The sequence below is a fragment of the Oncorhynchus mykiss genome, chromosome 13 (genome assembly GCF_057628025.1).
Source record: "Oncorhynchus mykiss isolate SJ-2025 chromosome 13, ASM5762802v1, whole genome shotgun sequence".
Classification (NCBI taxonomy): Eukaryota; Metazoa; Chordata; class Actinopteri; order Salmoniformes; family Salmonidae; genus Oncorhynchus; species Oncorhynchus mykiss.
In genome coordinates, this window is record NC_143034.1 from 64,361,938 (window position 1) to 64,378,664 (window position 16,727).

The following is a 16,727-nucleotide window of genomic DNA, read 5'->3' on the forward strand; positions in this document are numbered from 1 at the left end:
TTTACATAAGTATTCAGAGCTTTTCCTATGAGACTCAAAATTGAACTTCGATGCATCCTTTTTCCATTGATCATCCATGAGATGTTTCTACAACTTGATTGGAGTCCACCTGTGGTAAATTCAATTGATTGGACATTATTTGGAAAGACACACACCTGTCTATATAAGATCCCACAGTTGACAGTGCATGTCAGAGCAAAAACCAAGCCACGAGGTTGAAGGAATTGTCCATAGAGCTCCGAGACAGGATTGTGTTGAGGCACAGATCTGGGGAAGGTTACCAAAAAATGTCTGCAGCATTGAAGGTCCCCAAGAACAGTGGTCTCCTTCATTGTTAAATGGAAAAAGTTTGGAATCACCAAGAGTCTTCCTAGAGCTGGCCACCTGGCCAAACAGCAATTGGGGGAGAAGGGCCTTGCTCAGGGAGTTGACCAAGAACCCGATGGTCACTCTGAAAGAGCTCCAGAATTCCTCTGTGGAGATGGGAGAACCTTCCAGAAGGACAACCATCTCTGCAGCACCATCAATCAGGCCTTTATGGTAGAGTGGCCAGACGGAAGCCACAGTAAATGGCACAAAACATCCCACTTGGACTTTGCCAAAAGGCACCTGAAGAACTTTCAGACCATGAGAAACAAGATTCTCTGGTCTGATGAAATCAAGATTGAACTCTTTGACCTGAATGCCAAGCATCACGTCTGGAGGAAACCTGGCACCATCCCTATGGTGAAACATGGTGATGGAAACATCATACTGTGGGGATGTTTTTCAGTGGCAGGGACTGGGAGTCAGGATCGAGGCAAAGATGAACAGAGAAAAGTACAGAGATCCTTAATGAAAACCAGCTCAGGACCTCAGACTGGGGCGAACGTTCACCTTCCAACAGGACAACGACCCTAAGCACACAGCCAAGACAACGCAGGAGTGGATTTGGGACAAGTCTATAAATGTCCTTGAGTGTCCCAGCCAGAGCCCAGACTTGAACCTGATATCTCTGGAGAGACCAGAAAATAGCTGTGCAGCAATGCTCCCCATCCAAGTTGACAGCGCTTGAGAGGATTTGCAGCAAAGAATGGGAGAAACTCCCCAAATTAAAATTTTGTTAGTCACATGCGTTGAGTACACTTTGAAGGAGAGTTTGTTGTCCTGGCATGACATGGCCAGGTCTCTGACCTCCTCCTTATAGGCTGTCTCGTCAGTGATCATACCTACCGCTCATCGGCAAACTTAATTATGGTGTTGGAGTCGTTCCTGGCCGTGCAGTCATGAGTGAACAGGGAGTACAGGAGGGGACTGAGCATGCACCCTTGAGGGGTACATGTGTTGAGGATCAGCATGGCGGACGTTGTTACCTACCCTTACCACCTGGGGGTGGCCCGTCAGGAAGTCCAGGATCCAGTTGCAGAGGTAGGTGTTTTTGTCCTTAGCTTATTGATGAGCTTTGAGGGCACTATGGTGTTGAACGAATTCTCACATGGGTGTTCCTTTTGTCCAGGTGGGAGAGGGCTGTGTGGAGTGCAACACTCATCTGTGGTTCTGTTAGGGCGGTATGCAAATTGGAGTGGGTCTAGAGTTTCTGGGATAATGGTGTTGATGTGACCAGCCTTTCAAAGCACTTCATGGCTACTGACATGAAGTGCATGTAATGGGTCAGTAGTCATTTAAGCAGGTTACCTCAGTGTTTTTGGGCACAGAGACTATGATGGTCTGCTTAAAACATGTTGGTATTACAGACTCGGACAGGTTGGAAATATCAGTGAAGACACTTGCTAATTGGTCACTGCATGCTCGCAGTACACATCCTGGTCGTCCGTCTGGCCCTGCGGCCTTGTGAATGTTAACCTGTTTAAAGGTCTTACTAACATTGGCTGCGCAGATTGTGATCACACCAGTTTAGCTTGTCTGGTATGCTCGTGTCACTGGGCAGCTCTCGGCTGTGCTTCCCTTTTGTAGTTTGTAATGGTTTGCAAGCCTTGTCACATCCGATTAGCCTTCGGGCGCAGGTGGAGTGCGATTCGATCTTAGTCATGTATTGACACTTTGCCTGTTTGATGGTTCTTCTGAGGTGAAAGTGGGATTTCTTATCGTACGGGTTAGAGTCCCGCTTCTTGAAAGCGGCAGCTCTACCCTTGAGCTCAGTGCTGATGTAGCCTGTAGTTCATGGCTTCTGGTTGGGGTATGTACGTGCGGTCACTGTGGGGATGACGTCATCGATGCACTTATTGATTAAGCCAGTGACTGCTGTGGTGTTCTCCTCAATGCCATCGGAAGAATCCCAGAACATATTCCAGTCTGTGCTAGCAAAACAGTCCTGTAGTTTAGCATCTGCTTCATCTGATAGTTTTTTAAAATTGACCGAGTCACTCGAGCCTCCTGTTTTTAATTTTTGCTTGTAAGCAGGAATCAGGAGGATATAATTATTGTCACATTTGCTAAATGGAGGGCAAGGGAGAGCTTTGTGCGCATCTCTGTGTGTGGAGTAAAGGTGGTCTAGAGTTTTATTTAAAACATTTTCCCCCCTTCTTTCTCCCCCCCCCCCCCCCCTCTGGTTGCACAATTAACATGCTGATAGAAATTTTGTGTAACGGATTTGTTTCCCTGCATTAAATTCCGCGGCCACTAGGAGCGGCGCCTCTGGATGAATGTTTTTCTGTTTGCTTTTGGTGGAATACAGCTCATTGAGTGCGGTCTTAGTGTCAGCATTGGTCTGTGGTGGTATGTAGACAGCTATGAAAAATACAGAAACTCTCTAGGTAAGTAGTGTTGTCGACAGCTTATGAGAGATTCTACCTCAGGTGAGCAAAACCTTGAGACTTCCTTAGATATCGTGCACCAGCTGGTTTACAAATATGCATGCCCCCCCCCCCCCCCCGCTGTTCTATTCTGCCAATACAGTGTATAACCAGCCAGCTGTATGTTGATAATGTTGTCGTTCGGCCATGACTCGGTGAAGCATAAGATATTAGTTTTTAATGTCCCTTTGGTAGTTTAATCTTCCATGTAGGTCGGTCGATTTTTATTTTCCAATGATTGCACGTTAGCTAGTAGAATGGAAGGCAGGGGGCGTTTATTAGATCGCCTACGAATTCTCAGGAGACAGCACGATTTTTCTCCATCGTCTCTTCATGCAAATGACGGGGCTTTGGGCCTGTTCCCGGGAAAGCAGTATATCCTTCACGTCGGACTCTTTAATGGAAAATAAAAATAAATCTTCTGCCAGTTCGGGGTGAGTAATCGCTGTTCTGATGTCCATATGTTATTTTCGGTCATAAGAGACGGTAGCAGCATCATTATGTACAAAATAAGTAAAAAAAAGAAGTTATGAACAAGAAACACAATTGGTTGCTGACGTTTTACGTGTTAATCTTCTCCGGCGCCGAAATAGTGTACAATACAGGTGTGCCAAGCTTGTAGTGTCAGACTGTTATCGCTGCCAAGGTGCTTCAACAAAGTATTTCAACAAAGTATTTGCAAGCATTTCTATAAACCTGTTTTTGCTTTGTCATTATGGGTTATTGTGTGTAGATTTATTTAAGGAAAAAAATAATTAAATTAATTTTAGAGTAAGACTGTAAGGTAACAAAAGGTGGAAAAAGTCAAGGTGTCTGAATACTTTCCGAATGCACTGTAAACGCTGGGGTCATTGTTATGGGATCTATTGACTGATGGACGAGCAGAGTCCGTGTCATTACCAGTGTTTGACTTGGGCAGGACCTCAGCGGAGCAGAGTACCAGCACCTCAAATGTACAGTTGAAGTCAGAAGTTTACATACACCTTAGCCAAATACATTTAAACTCAGTTTTTCACAATTCCTGACATTTAATCCTCGTAAAAATTCCCTGTCTTAGGTCAGTTCGGATCATCACTTTATTTTAAGGATGTGAAATGTCAGAATAATAGTAGAGAGTGATTTATTTCAGCTTTTATTTCTTTCATCACATTCCCAGTGGGTCTTTAGTTTACATACACATACACTTAGTATTTGGTAGCATTGCCTTTAAATTGTTTAATTTGGGTCAACATTTTCAGGTAGCCTTCCACAAGCTTCCCACAATAAGTTGGGTGAATTTTGGTCCATTCCTCCCGACAGCTGGTGTAACTGAGTCAGGTTTGTAGGCCTCCTTATTTTCTATGGGATTGAGGTCAGGGCTTTGTGATGGCCACTCCAATACCATGACTTTGTTGCTTTTAAGCCATTTTGCCACAACTTTGGAAGTTTGCTTGGGGTCATTGTACATTTTGAAGACTCATTTGCGACCAAGCAGTTGCTTCAAATTCAAGAATGCCTTAAACCATGGTTAGAGCGTTGGGCCAGTAACCGAAATGTTGCTAGATCGAATCCCCAAGCTGACAAAGTAAAAATCTGTCGTTCTACCCCTGAACAAGGCAGTTAACCCACTGTTCCCCGATAGGCTGTCATTATAAATTAGAAGTTGTTCTCAACTGACTTGCCTAGTTAAATAAAGGTTCAATTTGATTTATTATGTTAGTTACATATAAAATTATACTTGAAGGAAAATTGTTCCATGTTTGCGGCCAGGGAGCACGTACCTGAGGTCAATTAAATTGATAAGCCTCTTGAAACGTTCCTTTTCGACTGTGCTAATGTCCTTAGCAATGCATAATAGCATTTGTGATGTCTTTGTCTTTTCAATGTTTGCTTGTAGGGCATAAACACTGTCTGTGTTGACTGCTTCGGGCAAACATCCCTAGATTGGCTGGGTCTTGAGGGGCATTTATCAATACTGTCCTGCAAACTCAAACTTCCTGCATGTTCCAAAGAGTGATTTTGCTTCAGATGTTGAAAAAGGTTTGTTGTATTACTAGACCTGTCTACTGCACAATTTGCACCGAACATTGCTCTGCTCTTTGTCGGACTTCAAAAAGCCAAACCACTTCCAAATTACTGGAACAGTTTAACCCTTTTTATCAATAATTTCTTCGTTTGGAAGCTTCTCCTTCTCCATGGCTTTCGACTACATCACTCATTTTTCGTGCTAGTGGCTACTCCATCACTCGAGGTGCTAAGTGGTTTTTAGTGGGCGTATATCTCTCCACGTGCATATTGTCACTTCTCCGCACATTCCTGCTGCATCACAGAGGTGAAATGGACTGCTGGACCTAATTATTCTATATCGACATTATCGAAAATGAATAAACGTTTTTATATCGTTATCGAGGGAAGTAATTACCTCTTATTAATTCATCGCCCAGCCCTGTGTTGGAGATATGTTTCATTTGGTTTTGTATTTAGTTAGCACAGTATGTATTCATTGTTTCGTATGACCTCATTTTTACAAGTGATGTCCTCTACCTTGACACTTGTTTTAACAATGCCTGGTGACATTACCAAGTTTTCACCGAAGCGTTTGAAAGTTGTGATTCATAAATGCAAAATCTGGCCCCCCAAAAATCGTGCAGCTCTAATAAATATTGTCATTTCAACAACCATTAGGCCTCACAATGTAGTAACAAATGATTGATCACTTGTGTTGTGATGACATATTGGTAATTTCCATTGTTGTAAAGAATTCACACAATTCACTTGGTGATGTAAGAATTCAACAGTACAGTGTAGCAGCACAATATGCATTAGCACTGCTTGCGCATTTATGACCTAACTGAGTGAGAGTCGTATGGACGTGATAAACAACCACACAGAGGAGAGCAGAAGAATGGCCTCCCTTTTAAACCTTGCATTGTACTTTCCTAGAGCACTGGACTCACTGACAATGACTAGGCTATGAGTAGCCAAATGGGAAAAAGGTAAACGGTGTGTGCATTGCATTCTAGTGATGCCCTTGTAGGCTAATATGTAACCTCAAACATTCCATTATCAGCACAGGTGAATCATTTACCTTGGCGTTGTTTTAGTTTTATTACAGTTCACCACACAACATACAGTAAGATGTGGCGCAATATTGGGCGCAGCGTTGGTTTTACTGATGGAGACAAGGAAACTGCTAAAATGAACTCCTATGGTTTGCACAAAACCATTTAAGCAACAGAGATCTTGTTCCAGGAGGGTGTTGAATGTGTCTTCTGTAACCAAGAAGCTTGATCTAGACACTTAGCTAGCCAATTAGCAAACCAAATGCATAGCTGGAGCCCTGAGCTAGAGGTCTTCACAGCGCCAAAAAGTTGGACCCATTCCGAAATGGACCTGGGGCTTTCCCACCCAGACCTGATATGCATAAATATATTTTAAATATAGAGACACGTTCCGAATAAACCCAAGGACAACTAGACCTGTTCCTTATAGACCTGGTCAGATCCATACCCGGTTCGATCAGTTCTGAGTGAGGGACGCAGCAGAAAAGCCTTAAAAAAAATGAAAGCTACTTTATTATCTGGAGTTGATAAAGTGTGGGGGGGGGGGGGGGGGTGCTGCTCCAGCAGGCGTGGGGGAGGGGCCGTACTGTTAGGGAGTGAAGCAGGTACTGGTGGATCTGTGAAGATCTCTTCCCTGAGCTGGATGTAATTTATTTGACACATCTTGACACATCTTTCATGAAATCACACTTGCAAGATACAAACTTAAAGCTACACTTGTTGTGAATCTAGCCAACGTGTCAGATTTCAAAAAGGCTTTTCGGCGAAAGCAAACAATGCTATTATCTGAGGATAGCACCCCAGTAAACAAAGAGAGAAAAGCATATTTCAACCCTGCAGTCGCGACACAAAACGCAGAAATGAAGATATATTTCATGCCTTACCTATGATGAGCTTCTTCTGTTGGCACTCCAATATGTCCCATAAACATCACAAATGGTCCTTTTGTTCAATTAATTCCGTCTATATATCCAAAATGTCAATTTATTTGGCGCGTTTGATTCAGAAAAACACCGGTTCCAAGTCGCGCAACATGACTACAAAATGTCTCATATACCTGTAAGCTTTGTCCAAACATGTCAAACTACTTTCCTAATACAAGTTGAAGTATTTTTTTAACGTAAATAATTGATAAAATTGAAGACTGGATGATCTGTGTTCAATACCGGAGGAAAACAAAGTGGAGCGTGCATTTCAGGTCACGCGCCTCTAACAAAGAGTACACTAGACTGGAGCCTCATTCTGAACAGTGTTACGTCTTCATTTCTCAAAGGAATAACCTCAACCAATTTCTAAAGACTGTTGACATTTAGTCGAAGCGATAGGAACAGCAGGAAAGTCGATTAGAAATCTGGATTCCCAATGAAAACTCATTGAAAAGAGTGACCTAAAAAAAAACAATCTGAACCGTTTGTCCTCAGGGTTTTGCCAGCCAAATAAGTTATGTTATACTCAGACATGATTCAAACAGTTTTAGAAACTTCAGAGTGTTTTCTATCCAAATCTACTGATAATATGAATATTATCTTAGCTTCTGGGTCTGAGTAGCAGGCCGTTTACTTTGGACACGCATTTCATCTGGACGTGAAAATACTGCCCCCTGTCCTAAAGAAGTTAAAGGGTATATCGCCCAAGCCTATACCGTGCATGGCTTTTCAACAGTCCGGAGTACCCAGCACACCATGCCACATTCAGCATCTGAACAGTTCCTTTATCATAGGGATGAGTGAGGGGGCCACAAAGAATCTGATCCCCCCCCTTTTTAAAAATTGATGCCTTTTGCCCCTCTCTGCTCTGTCACAATCAGAAAGGGTCTCCCTGTAGGCCTAGTACTGTGGCCGTTCTGGCCATGGCCTTCCACCTGACTGAGCACTGATTTACTGCCCATAGATAACCTGGGGCACTAGGGGGATCCTACAGCTGCCTTTACAATATCCTCTACTATGTTTCTGGAGATACGCCTGGGGTTTTAGTCAGGCTTTGCTCAACTGCTACTCTGTCACATGTATTTAAAATCGAGAGATGCTTAAATTTCACTTCAGTTTACAACCAATTACATGGGGTTACCAGAGTAGGCTACATTTAAGAGCTACTGTTATGGTCCCTGCACAACACTGAACAGCTTTACAAAGCTACATGTTTAAAGTGGTGTATTAATTTGTTATAGATTGACATTGACACAATAACCTGCCAGCCAAGCTGAAAACATTATGTGCTGTAGCCAACCATGTGATTGCAATCGTTGTCATGCCATAGCCTACATGCATGTTTATTTGGCGTGATGCCATTGACGATTATAACTGCCAGAGCAGAGTACCACACAGAGATGGCAAATGTTTTCTTTCTTTAATGGGAGTTGGCTAGTCCTGTTTTTGCACCAGTAAAATTGTACATAGAGAAGCCCCACCTACACGGAATCATGCTTCTGTGTATCTAGTTGGGAGAGGATCACCCCACCAATCTCTGTGGAACACACTGGTCTCTCATTGATGGCCAATAGGGTTGGGCGATATCGATTTTATTAATGCATTTGACATTATTTTATTATTTTTGAAAAATAAAAGCTCTACATTTGCTTTGAGTTGTGAGACCCTAGGGTGACAACACATACATTCCATGAGGCTTTCTCCATTCTGATTGATTGTTATATACTGTTCAATGAAACTTCAATACAAAATATTTTTCATACATTTCTGCATTTCCTGCACTCATTTGAGATCATTTCCACATTGTTATGTAGGGCTGCACGATATGGGCAACAAATCTAGGCCAAATTTGTAACCAAATATTGCAGTTGTGATTTGACTTAGGATTTAGATCAAAACATTTGGCTGAACTCTTGGAAATAGAATGATTATTCTAATTCTGTAGTTAGAATATAATAGTGGGCACTTTGAATAAAGCATAGTTTGACATGACAACTAATGAAAAAGCCAGGGAAGAGTTATTATGACAGGGCAGGAACCAAAGTGTTGGTTAGTGTTTCCTAAAGGACCCTATAACCTTTGGCTACATGTAGCTAACATATTCATGCTTCGCCAATTCTAATTTGATTTAGTTGGCCTACACCATCACTGGTATCAGTCGGTATTAGCTATGTTTGCTCTGTACATTTATTAGCTAGCTAATGATTAGCATTAGCGGCTAACAAGATTTAGCCGCAATTTGCTAAGAAAAGACAAACTAGCTGTTTGCAGCCAAGAAAATCAAACTAGTAGTATAATTGGGTAACACTTGTGGATTTATATTAAGAAGCAAAGTGGAAACCGCATCGTTGTCATGAACATCTAGTTGCATGTGCTGCATTGACCTTGCAGACTGAATGCAAGTGTCTCGTGATCAAGCAACAACTGCGCTCCTTGAGTGACGGGGCAGGTCTAGGTCTCTGTAGAAAGCGGCATATAGAGAGATGGGGAGCGGAGAGAGACAACTCAAGTAGACGTTACACAAGGGAGAGTAGTGTATCACATTTAACAAACCAAACATTGAAACACTTTTATAGAAGATAAAGTGAAAACCCAAACCAGTCCGTGTAGCAATACTGGTATATAGTAAAATACAGTATACCACCCAAATCTAATAGGAAATATGGCAACAGGTGTCAGTCTTCGTTTCACTAGTCTTTTGTAATTATTTAGGCATAGCTTTCCATATTGTCTATGCAGTCCTTATAGTATGCGTACAGGCAAATTAGATTGAGATTGAGCCTAAAACATGAATGTGCATAATGTATGGTCCTATTTAGTCTTGATGTTATAATGGAGGTTATTAGGGTGTGGTGCACTCCTTCCAAACAAATGATCATACTTGTTCCATGATGACATTGGGAGAGCAGGGGACCTGTCATCAAGGGAGATGTCATTTGTTGTGAAGCAAGTCTGGTCTAAATGGGAAATGACCTAGGTTAACATCATGCATGGTCTGGTGGTCACACTAACCTAAGTAAGTGGTTTGATGCATTGCCTTGTAGTGCAGTACGTCACATGATAATAGTTGGGTTGGGCTACTTCACCATAGACAGTTTGCGATCTAGGCCTAAAGCAGACAAAACCATCCTCTTTAGTGCAGGAACCCAAATCATGTTGTGTCATCAGCTGTAGGGACTGAGTGCATTGGAGAGTTATACCCCCTGTGAAAATGGGTCAGCCCCTCTGTGTGAACAAAGATCACTAAAATATGCAGGGAATGAAATAAGATCTGTCAGCTCCCTGCGTACGGGACTATGGGCCCTACTGAGAAGCAGTTGGATAATTTGGTGGTGGTGCCAAGTCATAATATAAACCCATGACTCTAAGGCTAACGGAGGGAGAGCTGATCCCTACGCTGCCGCCAGTGTAGCACTGCCTGGCTCTCTCTGCTCCTCTGTCATCACACGCGTACAGCAGGCCAGGGAGACATACACGGCCTGGAACCCCCTAAAGCGTACGTGGTTGGTGGGTGGTTGCACTGACTGCACACTGGCTGTAGTTTGTGGGTGACACACCACACCAAACATGCTCGCCATAAGGAATTTGCAATAGTGGATTAGACATGGGGGAAGACATTTTATGGGCTAATAGTAAACAAGCCGTGCTTGAGCTTCCAATAACGTAATCACACTTTGTACCTTAAGTCAAGGTGTAGGCTCCTGACTGATTGGTTAGACTGTAAACCAGGAAGGAGAAAATAGTTTGAAACATTCCTTGACATATTAAACAACAACTGTTTTTGTTCTGGTTTATCATTAGCCAACATTGTTTTAAAGGGGAAAGGTACAGTGCATTCGGAAAGAATTCAGACCCCTTGACTCTCCCCACATTTTTTAAATGTTACAGCCTTATTCTAAAATGGATTAAATTGTCCTGCCCCCCCCCCCCCCCCCCCCTCCAATCCTACACACACTACCCCATAATGACAAAGCAAACAGATTTTTAGGAATGTTGGCATATATATCACACACACACCTAAGTATTCAGATCCTTTACTTTGTTGAAGCACCTTTGGCAGTGATTACAGCCTCGAGTTGTGTGTGTGTGATGCTACAAGCTTGGCATACCTGTACCTGTGGAGTTTCTCCCATTTACTCTCTGCAGATACTCTCTGCAGATCCTCTCAAGCTCTGTCAGGTTGGATGGGAATGGTCACTGCTCAGCTATTTTCAGGTCTCTCCAGAGATGTTAGATCGGGTTCAAGTCCGGGCTCTGGCTGGGCCAATCAAGGACATTCAGAGATTTGTCTTGAAACCACTCCTGCGTTGTCTTGGCAAAGTACTAAGGTTCCTTGTCCTGTTAGGTGAACCTTCGCCCTATTCTGAGGTCCTGAACGCTCTGGATTAGGTTTTCATCAAGGATCTCTGTACTTTGCTTTGTTCGTCTTTTCAGTCCCTGCCGCTGAAAACATCCCTACAGCATGATGCTGCCACCACCATGCTTCACCGTAGGGATGTTTCTGGGTGTTCTCCAGATGTGACGCTTGTCATACAAGCCAAAGAGCTCAATCTTGGTTTCATCAGACCAGATAGACCATAAAAACAAGATTAAGAGTCCTTTAGGTGCCTTTTTGCAAACCCCAAGCTGGCTCTCATGTGCCTTTTAGTGAGGAGTGGCTTCCATCAGGCTAGAAAACGGACTATGGTTACTGTCAGAAACTTTATGACATTCTTGAGTGAGGCAGCCAAGTTCTGGTGTTTCCAAAGACAAAGGCCTATGACTCAAATTAAATAGCAAGAAACAGTCTAAAAGCTAGATCAACCAAACAAAGCTGAACTTCGTCACTATTCATTCATCAATTCTAGTCACTCTGATTTTGCGCACGCAATGCGTAGCCTGGTCCCAGATCTGTTTGTGCTATCATGCCACTGGAGTTGACATGATAACACAAACAGATCTGGGGCAAGGCTAAGAAAAGGTCAGCATCTCCTTTTACAGATTCCCCAGTACAAACCTCTCTTCTGCAGCACCCTTCTCCTCCAGCCCTGGCAGCTAGGCTACACCGTTTCCTCTCACTTCACTGCACTGACTAGCCTACAAACTGTATTTGTCAGGTGGGGGAAACACTTGTGTTGTTGACCTATACTCAGGATGTATGTAGATGTAGAGCAACATCACCAGGGCCACTGTTTGGATGGCAGGCCTCTGAATATTTTATTCACCATTCATAAATGTTTCACTGCTTCCTCGTGGCTGCCTTTTAGCACTGTACCACTAACGTGTCTCTCTCTCTGTGGATTATATAAGACACTAAGACATATTCAATTGTTTAGTGCAGTGTGGAAAATCACTGTCACTGACCGACAGAGTGGTGTTCTTCTGTTAGCTATTTTGTATGTAGCTACGACTCTCAACTCTGGTGGGACCACTGGGGTTCAGACCAGAGTGTCACCTCTTGTTTCTGTGACCTATAAAAGTGAGGTTAGATAGGAAGAGGCTGTGTTCGTTGATAGGCTTGCGTGCAGTCGTGCACTGCTAGAGCTACTAGCTCATGCTCAGGCTCATGCCATGCTAGATCTGAGAGGAAATTATCAATAGACACTGCCCAGGAGGTTTATAACTAGGTGGCATCAATAGTCTGTAGCTCACTCAATGTCCTTGTCACATGCAGAAGGAAAGGAAGCCACTCAAGAAGGCATCTGTAGATCGGATTGGTGCCTGACCACTGTCTCCGCCTCTGTCATTCACCACTACAGTGGTTCTCCAACTGGCGTGCCAGCAAAACACAACAATATGAATCTGAAGCTTAAACCAATCTATTGTCAATGGCTTTGTAACAGATGCATTTTCATGTGCTTTCAGTTGTAAATGAAAGTGTAGTAAACAAGATTACACATGTACTAGAAGGGAAGTTCTGTCATTTGTATTAGCAATGTATACTGAACAAAAATATAAAGGCAACATTCAACAATTTCAAAGATTTTACTGAGTTAAAGTTCAGTTAATGAAATCGGTCAAATGAAATCAATTCATTAGGCCCTAATCTATGGATTTCACATACTGGGAATAGAGATAGGCAACTGTTGGTCACAAAAATCTTAGTGGGTGTGGTGTGTATCAGAGAACCAGTCAGTATCTGTTGTGACCACCATTTGCCTCATGCAGCGCGACTTATCTCCTTTGCATAGTTAGTTGATCAGGTTGTTGATTGTGGCCTTTGAAATGTTGGCCCACTCCTCTTCAATGGCTGCGTGAATTTGCTGGATATTGTCAGGAACTGGAACACGCTGTCATACACGTCGAACCAGAGCATCCCGAACATGCTCAATGGGTGACATGTCTGATTTATGCAGGCCATGGAAGAACTGGGACATTTTCAGCTCCAGGAATTGTGTATTGTTGTGCATTATCATGCTGAAACATAAGATAATGGTGGCGGATGAATAGGACGACAATGGGCCTCACGATCTTGTCACGGGATCTCTGTGCATTCAGATTGCCGTCGATAAAATGCAATTGTGTTCATTGTCCGTAGCTTATACCTACCTGCCCATAACATAACCCCACCATGGTCACTCTGTTCACAACGTTGATATCATCAAACCACTTGCCCACATGACACCATACAAGCTGTCTGCCATCTGCCCAGTATAGCTGAAACCGGGTTTCATCCGTGAAGAGCACCCTTCTCCAGCGTGCCAGCGGCCATTGAAGGTGAGCATTTTCCCACTGAAGTTGTTTATGACGCTGAACTGCAATGAAGTGAACACCATGGTGAGGACAACGAGCACGCAGATGAGCTTCCTTGAGACGGTTTCTGACCATTTGTGCAGAAGTTCTTCGGTTGTGCAAACTCATAGTTTCATCAGCTGTCCGGGTGGCTGGTTTCAGACGATCCTGCAGTTAAAGAAGCCGGGTGTGGAGGTCCTGTGCTGGTGTGGGTTTATATGTGGCCTGTTGTTGTGAGAATGGTTGGATGTACTGCCAAATTCCCTAAAACAACATTGAAAGCGGCTTATGGTAGAAATTCATATTCAATTCTCGGGAAGTAGGACATTCCTGCAGTCACCATGCCAATTGCAAGCTCCCTCAACTTGAGTCATCTGTGGCATTGTGTTGTGACGACTGCAAATTTTAGTGGCCTTTAGTGGCCTCCAGCACGGGTGAACCTGTGTAATGATCATGCTGTTTAATCAGTTTCTTGATATGCCAAACCTGTTGGATGGATTATCTTCGCAAAGAAGAAATGCTTACTAACGGATGTTAGTAAGTGGAACACATTTTTTGAGAAATAAGCTTTTTGTGCCCTTGAAACATTTCTGGGCTCTTATTTCAGGTCATTAAACATGGAACCAAATCTCCACATGTTTTAATTTTAATTTCATTTTAATTTCTGTTCATTATAAAATGCTTCACGTCCTGACTGTTTGACAAATACGCTTGCACAGTCGCTTCAGAGTGGAAGGACACAGTAGGCAAACACTGATTTACGTAGATCTCACACCCAGTGTTTGCATGTTTCTGTTTTGCCTGTGGTTTAGTCTACTTGCATTGATACAAGGTGCCCTTAACACATACCTGTAGGCCTACTGGGCAATTATATGGTAACTGAATTATGCGTTGACTCAGATTTTTCACTTTAAACAAAAACCCCATTGAGTTCAAAGTTTAATAAACCATACAACACTTTGCACAATAACTACTTTGAACAATTTACACAGAGCATTTAGAAAAACACTGCAAAAGCTGTGCAGATGCAAAGTTTGATAACAATTACGGTAAAACGTCCAGTTTTTTTTTATGCGACCACGTTTTCCAAAACCCTGTTAAATATCTGCTCAGAATTTAGATTCAAAGACTCTGCAGAAAGGCTGGTGTGTCAGCTATGACATGACACCTTGAGTTTGAAAACATGCATATTGGTTATTGAAGAACTAGGTTTACATAATTGAATTACAGTGTAGGAATTACATCATGGGCCCCTGATCTGTAGTATACAGAAATGCATAATTATAGATATGAATTTCATTCTCTTCATGGTTGAATAGGTACACAAAAGTAGAAATATATATTTGGGTGTTATTCTACACATTGGCTATTGTAATGAGCTCTGTCCCCAAACACCACCACATTTGGTTGATCCAGACCAAATCTGAAACAATCAGACATCTGTTTCACAAGTTTGGACATCACAGTAGAGATCAGTAGAGTTTTTAGCTCGGTACAGTTCTGTACTGTTCTCTACTGTACTGTGCTGTCCAAACTTGTGGAACAGATGTCTGATTGGTTCAGATTTGGTCCAGTCACTGACTAAATTTCAACTACTTTTCAATGTCCATGGAGGTCCGGTGTCGGTCGGTGCTCAGTGGCTTGTTACAGTAAATGGAAACTGGGTAGATGGTAGATGTCAGTAAGAGCTGTGAGAGAGCGGTAGAGAGGGAGCATGAGAGGGAGGGGTTATGCAGACTGTTTTCAGAGCTGAACATAACAGTATTCCAGTGGAAGACAGACAGTAGCTGGTGACCCTATGAGCTGAACATAACAATTACCGATTTGTTACCAGAATTAGGAATTTTAATAACTTAATAATGAATAAACAAACTTGATAAAAGTAAATCACTAACTAATTGGTAGGTTTACCTTTACTTGTTACTTCTGCAAACTTTCATTATCCTCATGAGAGAGAAACTAGAAAATATCTTAAAGATATGTAGGTTTTTGTGACAAAATTACAAGGCAATGTTTCTTAACCTTACAGAAGGAAACTCATTTGTCCAAAACTAAATATGTGTTAATATTAGTTGGCAGGGGTCTTTAATGATTGTTATGTTGTATTTCTCTTACCTTGGTAGATGTTGTCGAAGACCCATTTTCAATCTGCTTGACCAGAAATCAAAGCCTTTGCTTATTCCACATTTTTAGGATGACAAATGGTTCAAACATTTATATATGCCTTAATATCTCAGAAATATACACTCTTAGTGTTCATTTGACCTTCTCCTAAGAACTTCACATGTTGGTGCTCATGGGTCCTTTACGTGGAGATGCTCTGCTACTACTAGAACAACACTCTCTGCCAACATAAGCCATTCAGTAATTGTGGGTTAAGCCTATCTTGGAAGTCACTTATTTTAGTAGGCTAGTCTTATTTGGTTGTAATACTTCCTTTTCAAAAGGCTACTGTTGGTGTTGATAGATGGAGAGGGTATGTATTGGTTTCCACAGAGACTGGCTGCTGCTAGTGCTAGTAGCCTATAGCTAAGGCTACTGTAGTATCAGTTGTAGAGTGGTGAAGTGAACCTAAAATTATGGCTGACACATTGAATCATATCTACTGGTCCCCAAGGCGCTGCACTGATGAGTCTGACTGGCCTGATTGAGTGCTCTGTGTATGGCAGCACCAGTTGTTTGACCACAGTGATGCTACTAGGGTTTCTGTTGGCCAGCTCTCCCAGGCTATTTCCTCCGGCTTATTAAAGCTCTAGGGCTCACTTCATTTAAAATAGTAGTGTGTAGTTAAACACGGAACCATGACAATCCTACCTAAACTAAGTGCATAGGCTATCCATGGTCAAAAGTGGACCAAGTGGTCCCTTCCTCATCTAATTTCCTCAATCTACTGATGTAAAAGAACTGGAGAGGTGAAGGCAAAATACCCAGTAGGCATCCTCCATATTTCTTTAACCTGTCCTGTGTGTGTATATTGTGCTATATGATCATGACAGGTAGGTGATGAGGAGATGATGAAGCCACTTCAGGATATTGACATACAGTGAGACAGGAGTATCTGACACAGGGCTGGGGCAGCAGTCAGTCAGAGGGTAGCCTGTGTTCCAGATAGAATGTGTGGAGAATCAGATCACTGACATAGGATCACTAGCCTATATCTAGGCCTGTATCTGGGCTCTTGAGTGGCTCAGCTGTCTAAGGCACTGCATCTCAGTGCTAGAGGCGTCACTACAATCCCTGGTTCGAATCCAGTCGGT

The 16,727-nt window shown here is 42.6% G+C and overlaps 1 protein-coding gene across 4 annotated transcripts in view; it reads left to right on the forward strand.

Moving 5' to 3' along the window:
- Positions 1-16,727, forward strand: part of LOC149978968 (serine/threonine-protein kinase LMTK2-like) — a 54,457-nt gene that overhangs the window by 1,328 nt on the left and 36,402 nt on the right. The window lies entirely within an intron of this gene.